Raw genomic sequence first — 7,297 nt, forward strand, 5'->3', positions numbered from 1 at the left:
GAGTTGTGGTATCTCTTTTCTAGTTTGTGTTAATTTTTCTTCCCTGGTTTTTCTGCCCCCCTCCCCGCCCCTGCCAGCTCCTCACTGCTGCTTTTCTCCCCCCACGCCCCTGCCCTGAAAGAGCCTTGGAAAACTGGGGGGGCTCTGGGCAAAGGGCCCCTCTGGCACTTGGGGAATAAACCCTGCGGCTTCCTCCGGCCCGGCCTTGGAGAGCTGGGGGGGGGGGAAAGAGAAAAGGGAGAGGGGAAAGGAGGAGGAAAAAAAAAAAAAAAAAAAAAAAAAGAAGGGGAAGAAAAAAGAGGGGGAAAAAAAGGAAAAAAAAAGAAAAAGGAAAAAGAGAGGGAAAAAAAAGAAAAAATGGCACAAAAAGTAAGAGGAGAGAGAATTAGTCTCAGGATTCCCCGCGGCGAGAGCGTCCCCACGCCTGCGGCAGCCCCGCGGCCCCGACCCCCCCCCCCCGCCCCCCCTGCGCTGGCAACACTTTAGCACAAGTTTAAGTTTGCACTAAAAAAAAGTCGGGGGAAAAAAAAAAATTTTTTTTAAAGGCGCAAAAAAGCAAACCCCAACCCCCCCCGGTTTGTCCCTGTCCTGCAGCCATCGCCGGCCTTAACCCCCAGCCCCGCAGCCCCCCCCCCGCGTCCTGTAGCTCAGCATCAAATTTTTTTTTTTTTTTTGGTCATTATTGTCATTTTTTTTTAATTTTTTTTTTTTTTTTTTTGGTTTGGTTTGGTTTTGGTTTTTTTAAAATTCAGGTTGTGATAAAGTGTTGCCAAAGATACTGCTGAGTTACACCGGGCTGGGAAAAGAAAGGAGGGGGGGAAAAAAAAAGAAAAAAAATTCGTAATAACCAGCCAAAACCCAAAGGGGAAGGGCAAAGTAAAAATTAAGGTTTTTGGTACAAAAGAGGGAAAAATAACCGCCCCCCCCACCTCCCTCCCCCCAGTGGGGGGAGCTGGCTTGGGGCTTGTGCTGGGGGGGGGGCTCAGCCCTGGGGGTCCCAGCCCAGGACACCAGGGAGGGCTGGGGGGGGTGTCCCCCCCCCCCAAACGCAACTGGTGATGAGGGGGGGTGGTTGGGGTCACCCCCAGCTCGTTTGGGGTCTGAGGGGCAGCGGGGGGGGTGGGGGGGGTGGGGGGGGGCGGCTGCAGGGGTTTCATCCCCTCCTGGGGCCGGGGGGGGTTTGGGGGGGGCATCGCCTTCCTTCCCCCTGCGCTGCTCCTAACGATGCTGCATCCAGCCCCCCCCCCCCCGGGGTTTGTGCCCCACACCCCCCCAAAAGTGTGGGGGGGGGGCTGTCCTGGCCCCCCCAGCCTGGCCGGGGGGGGCGGGGGGGCTTGTTCTTCCACAGGAAAAGGGCTTTCTTTCTCCCCCCACCCCCCTTCCCAATTCTCCTTCAGCACCCCCTGGTCAGCGCCCCCCCTTTGGGGTGGGGGTCCCGCCAGCAGCTGGGATAACCCCGGCCCCAACCCCCCCCCAGAGGCCTGATTCGACTATTTAAAAAGAAAATAAGAAAAAAAAAATATATATATATAGCTATATATCGTATCTATTTATATTTTCAATTTATTATGAGAAGTTTTATTTAAATAAAGAGGAACACTTTTTAAAAAGAGCAAATCACCACGGCGTCACAGGATGGAGCTTTCTTAGGGGAGGGAGCCGGGGGGGGGCCGTACCGAGTAGCAAAATGCTGCGTTTAAAGTTGTGTTTTTCTAAAAATTATATATATATATATATATATACACACACACACCGAGAGCTTAAACTTCTCCCGGGGCAGGGGGGGTCACGCGTGAGCCCGAGCTCTGCCCGGGAACCCAGCGAGGATGCTCAAGATGGGGCCACTTCTTTTTCTTTTTTTTTTTTTTTTTTTCCTTTCTTTTTTTCTTTTTTCTTTTTTTTTTTTTCTTTTTTTTTTCTGCGTCTTTATATATAATCTATTAAAGAGATTCTCTATCTAAAGCACTCGCAAGGTTTCAGCGGTTTTTATGTGTAAACTACTTTTGTGGTATATCTGGGTAAAGGAGCGAGGCGAGGAAGAAAAAAAAAAAAAAAAAAAGCACAGAAAAGACATTCCATAGATTGTAACTTTGATAGTTCTTTATAAAGTGTGGGAGACGAGGAAAAAAAAAAAAAAAAAAAAAAAGAAAAAAATAAAAATTGCACTTTGGGGGGGCTTTAAAAAAAAAAAGAAAATAAACTATATATTAAAAATACACACGCAGCCGTTTGGTCTTCTTGGGAGGCGGAAAAGCTTATCAAGGGCAGCAGCGCTGCGGGGGGCGGGGGGTGTCCTCTGTTTTGGGGTGGCTCAAGATGTTTTTTTTCTTTTTTGTTTGTTTGGTTTTTTCTCCCTTTGGTGGTTTGGCGGCGCGGCGGGCGCTGGGCTGGAAGGGGTGACCCCGCAGCAGCGAGGAGCAGGGCAGGTGGGTTGGGGGTGAACCCTGATTTGGGGGTGTCCAGGGCTGCGGGGGGGGGGGGGAGGGTTGGGGGGGCTGTTGGGGTGCCAGTCCCAGCCTGTGGCCGTGCCTCAGTTTCCCCAAATGGAGCAACGACCCCCTCCCCTTGCAAAACAAGGGTGAAGTGGGGGGGGGGGGGGGGGTGTCCCCTCCCAGTCTGCCCAGTCCCCCCCCCCGGGCTGGATCTGGCTCCCCTGGGGCAGCTTAAGCTGCTTGCGGGGGGGCCTGGGGGGTTGCAGGGGGGGGGCCCTAATCCCCTTTGGGTGCAGATTAGGGCCGGGCCGGCACCCAGATGGCCGCGGTTTAAGGAGCCTTCGGGGACAGGGTTTGGGGTGCGTGCCCCCCCCCCCCCCCCGCCCCCCCCAGTGCTGGGATGGGGGTGGGGACCAGCTGCAAACGGGGAAACTGAGGCAAAACGCGAGGGGGGGGGGGACGACGACAACATCGGTGGCACCGAGGGGACCCCACAAATCCAGACACCCCCCCCCAAATCCTGCTGCCGCCCCTGGCCCCTTGAGCAAGACCCAGCCTGGCCTCCAGCCCCCCCCCCCCCCCCCCCATATCGCTGCCAGCCCTGAGAGCCCCCCCCCCCCGGCCCCCCCAAAGGGCACGGCCACCCTGAAGGGATTAATTTGTGTCATAAGCCTCCTGGTTTTCAGGGGCGCGAAGAGCTTTGGGGGTTTTATCTCCCAGGATTGAGTGGCCGAGTCGCCCGCCTTAGCGAGACGCCCTAATGCCGCTTAACACCTGGGAGCCGCGATTTTCATTAGGGGCGTCAGGGACAATTAGTAAGAAAATAATTAGGGCAGGGGGGCCCGATGCTGGAGGGTCTAAGCCCCATATGTGCCTGGGCCCGCGGGGGGGGGACGTGGGGTGGGGACCCCTCCCCATGGGTGACACCGCTGGGAGGGGGGGGACGTGGGGGGAGTAGGGGCTCTCCTAGGGAACCCCGGGGGGGTCCCCCATGGGGCACGGGGACAGGGGGGTGTTGGGGGGGGGGTCCTGTACCTCAGGCTCTGGCCCCATCCCGGTACATCGGGGTTCACTGGTGATGGGGTGGGGGGACACACACATGTGGCCCCTTGGCTTGGTGTGTGGGGGGGGACACGACACACATACACACCACAGAACGCGGGGCGGGTGCCATCCAGAGCGTCCCTGGCACTTTTGGGGGACCCCCCATCTAGGAACCCCGCCCCCCCCCCCCCTCCAGACCCGAGCCGGGGGGGGGGGGGGCTACAGGAAGGGGGGTCGGGGGAGGAGGAGGCCGGGCCCACGGGGAGCAGGGACCCGTCCCCAGCCCCAGCGCGTCCCCTCGGGCAGGCAGCGGGGGGGGGCCGGGGGCAGGTCGAGGGGGGACAGTGTGAGGGGGGGTCCAGGGGGGGCTGGGGGGCAGCAGGGGCAGCAGCAGCCGAGGCCGTACAGGGCGTAGGGGGGGTAGTAGCCAACATTCACCCTGCAAGGGGAAACAGAGCAGCCGGGTCAGCCCTGAGCCCCAAAACCGCCCCCCCCCCGGGACCACCCCCCCCCCCAGACCCCCACTCACCTGCGGACGCGGCGCCGGGCCCGCCGGCGGTGGTAGTCGCCTTTGGCGAAATCCTCCAGGTTGGCGGGATGGATGGCCCAGAAGTGGCCTTTGCCGTTGTCGCTGCGGCCGGCTTTGACGAAGCACTCGTTAAGGGAGAGGTTGTGGCGGACGCTGTTGCGCCAGCTCTTCTCCTGGGCCGAGAGGCGCCGTCAGCCAGTCCCGCCGCCCCCAGGACGTCAGTAGGCACCAGAGTGAACGGCACCCGATTTCTCCCCCCGCCCCCGTTGCAACCAGCCCCCCTGGTACCGCTTGAAACCGTCCCCGAGATCCGGACGCCGGCACCCGCGTTCTCCCGGAGGATTGGGGTCAGCAGAGATGTGGTGAGTGAAGCCCAGCCCCGGCCCCCCAACCAACCCCAGCGCCCCGCGGCTCAGCTCCCAGTTCACCTACCCCAAACCATCAAAAATGTGTGTGTGGAAATAAATAAATAAAAAAATAAAAAGGGTCTGCTCCAGCATCGCAGCCCCTCACCTTGTTCTTGAAGTAGGGGTAGTTGTCCATGATCCACTGGTAGATGTCGGAGAGCAGCAGCTTCTTCTCCGGGGAGGAGAGGATGGCGGCGGAGATGAGGGCGATGTAGGACTGTGCCGGCTTGGTGCCGGGCTCCGCGGGGGGCCGGGGGGCAGCTGGGGGGCTGGGGGGTCCCCCCCGGCCCCGCTCCGACAGCAGGTACTCGATGGTGAAGGAGGCCCCGGGCGGGTGCCGTCCCCCGGGCTCCGCGTCCCCCATGGTTCCCCGCCAGGCCGAGGGGAGACCTCCCGGCCCCGGCCGGTAATTAGCGCAGATTACGGGGTTTGCTAATTGTGTTTTCACAAACGGGCTGCCTTCGCAAAGCGGGCTGTTTATCTGGCAAAGCCCCGGGTTTAGCGGGATTTGGACCTTTAAGCCTCATAAATAAAATGATTAATCTGCTGGAGGTGGAGGAATTCGAAGTGGCACCGAGGTGCCCGCGGGGATGGGGCCCCTCTGCCCCCCCCCCGGCCCAGGGGCTGCCCCGGGACCCTCGTGCCCCACGCACGGACACCCCCCCCCCCCGGCTCCTTTTGGGGTGAGCTCAGGGAGCTCCCGGGGAGAAATCCCAACAAGGCAACACTGAATTAAATGTAAATCTTTCTTTTTATTTAACAAACACTATAATTTGAACTTTGAAGAATGTGTACTGAGGGAAAGAAAAATAATTTTCTTTTTGTTTTTTCTCTTCTTTACAAAAAAAGAAAAAAACAGGATATAAGAAAAAACATATGTACAGGAAGAGCTGGCCAACTCAAACAGAAAGCAGTAACAGAAGCATGATGTTTCCAAACAGTGGCTTGGCCTGGAAAATTTAAGAGCAATTAAATTAGAATACAAATATTAGAAAAAAAACTGGACTCTAAAGCTACTGTGCAGCCAGGGATGCGAGCCACAGAACTTTATACAGAAAAACTTAATTTTTGAGCTCTACCCAGGTTTTCTTTGTTTTAATCCCCCACCCTCACCCCCATTTTAAACCTGAAAACATATTGCTTACACGCAAACAGAAAAAAAAAAAAAAAAAAAAAAAGAGAAGAAAAAGAAAAGCCTATGTCGTACAAATAAGAGTTTCTCTGTGGGAGCAAGACTGGAAACAGCGGAAGAGCTGCCCGCTCCCCCCTGCCCACGGCTGCCGGCCAGGACACCCTCGCAAGATGCCTGGGGAGAAAGCGTGGGGGATTTTTTTAATTCCCCCCCCCTTTTGCCTTCAAGTTTTCATTTGCCAAGACAAAACGCAGATGGGCAGGAAGGGCCGGGAGAGACGGACGCTCCCTCCGCCAGCGTCTGCAGCCCGGTGCCCTCCCGCGCCGGGCAGGGGCCGTGGGGATCCGACACCGCAGGCGGGAGACGGGGGAGAGTTTGGAGAGGAAACCTCCCAACGTGCCAGGTCGAAGCTTCCTGCTCAAACAGCATTTAGAGGAGAATTCTTTGCTTTTGGGCAAGTCACTAACAAGGATTTTCAAGAGCTCTGGGTGGACCTCGGTGGCTTTTCTGTTGACGTGAGATCGGCCGTGCTTTGCTTTTTCTCGAACGCGGGACAAGCCCTTCGGGAAGCGCCGTCGCGCCGGTTCTGCCGTTTTGCTGCTGTTGCCCCCCTCCCCAGCGAAGGCTGAAGGGGGGTGTGTGAGGGGGTGTGGGGGGCAGGAGGGTTTGGGGTGCAGCAGGGCCGTCCCCGCACGGGGCTCCGGCAGCGCCCAGTGACACCAAGCACCCCCTGCCCAGAGCTCGGGGGTCTCGTCCAGCAGCTGGGTGCTGGCTGAGGCGGCCCCGGCCGCAGCAACACCCCCGAGGGTGGGCAGGGGGGCACGGCTCCCACTTTCCCCCCCCCCCGTCCCGTGGGCCCGGCGAGGGGCAGAGGCACGGGCCAGCTTCCTTCCGACGTTTATTCTCACCTACAGATGAGAAAAGTCAGCGAGGTCCAAAGCAAAACAGAGTTCAGAGGCGATAGTGGGAACAGCTGAGCTGCTTACGCGAAGTTAATTACAAAAAAAAAATTCTCTAAGACAAAGTCAAAAAGGTTACCATTTGGAAACTCAAAAGCAACAACATTTTGCCATCAAGAGCATAGCAGTAGCTTTGGGTCTGGGACCAAAGTCTTGAACAGAGAAGTGGAAAGTCCAGAGGCTGTTAACACGTGGTCGCAGGGCTCCACGCATCGTCCCTCGGCTCTGTCCTCAACACCCTGCCAACAGTGCCGCCAGCAGCGCCGGTGCCGGGCCGCACACTGGTTCGTGACTGAAAGAAACCTGAATTGGAGTTTACCGAGGTAGTTGGCTAGAAACTGAGATTCCCCCACCTGGCATTTTCTCGGAAGGCCCAAGCACCCCTCGCCCCCCACCCCGCTCCTCCTCACGTGCCAGGTGTCCGGCTGTCCTGCAGGTCACTGCCACCGCCTCCAGAAACAAAGCCTTCTCAAAGAAAAGGGAATGCGCAGCCCTTTTAAGTCTTCAAAAACACCAAGTTATTGCACTTCAAAAATACAACAGGTTTGTGGTTCGAGCCCTCCCCACCCTCCCCATGGCTTCTGCTCAACTAAAACGATTCACTACGCACAATTTCTACGTTACCTTCGGGTTAGGTTAAAAGATTCAAAACGTGTCTCTTTACATGAGGTGCAGAGCTGCTGGAGCTCCTATCTAGAACAGTGCGATTCCAATCGAACATCTCTTCCCTTTCGCCCCGTGCCCCCCGTTCCCCACCCCTAAAAACCCCCGCTATGCTTGCCAGGTTATACAAA

The sequence above is a fragment of the Tyto alba genome, unplaced genomic scaffold (genome assembly GCF_018691265.1).
Source record: "Tyto alba isolate M040663 unplaced genomic scaffold, T.alba_DEE_v4.0 Super-Scaffold_20000042, whole genome shotgun sequence".
NCBI lineage: Eukaryota > Metazoa > Chordata > Aves > Strigiformes > Tytonidae > Tyto > Tyto alba.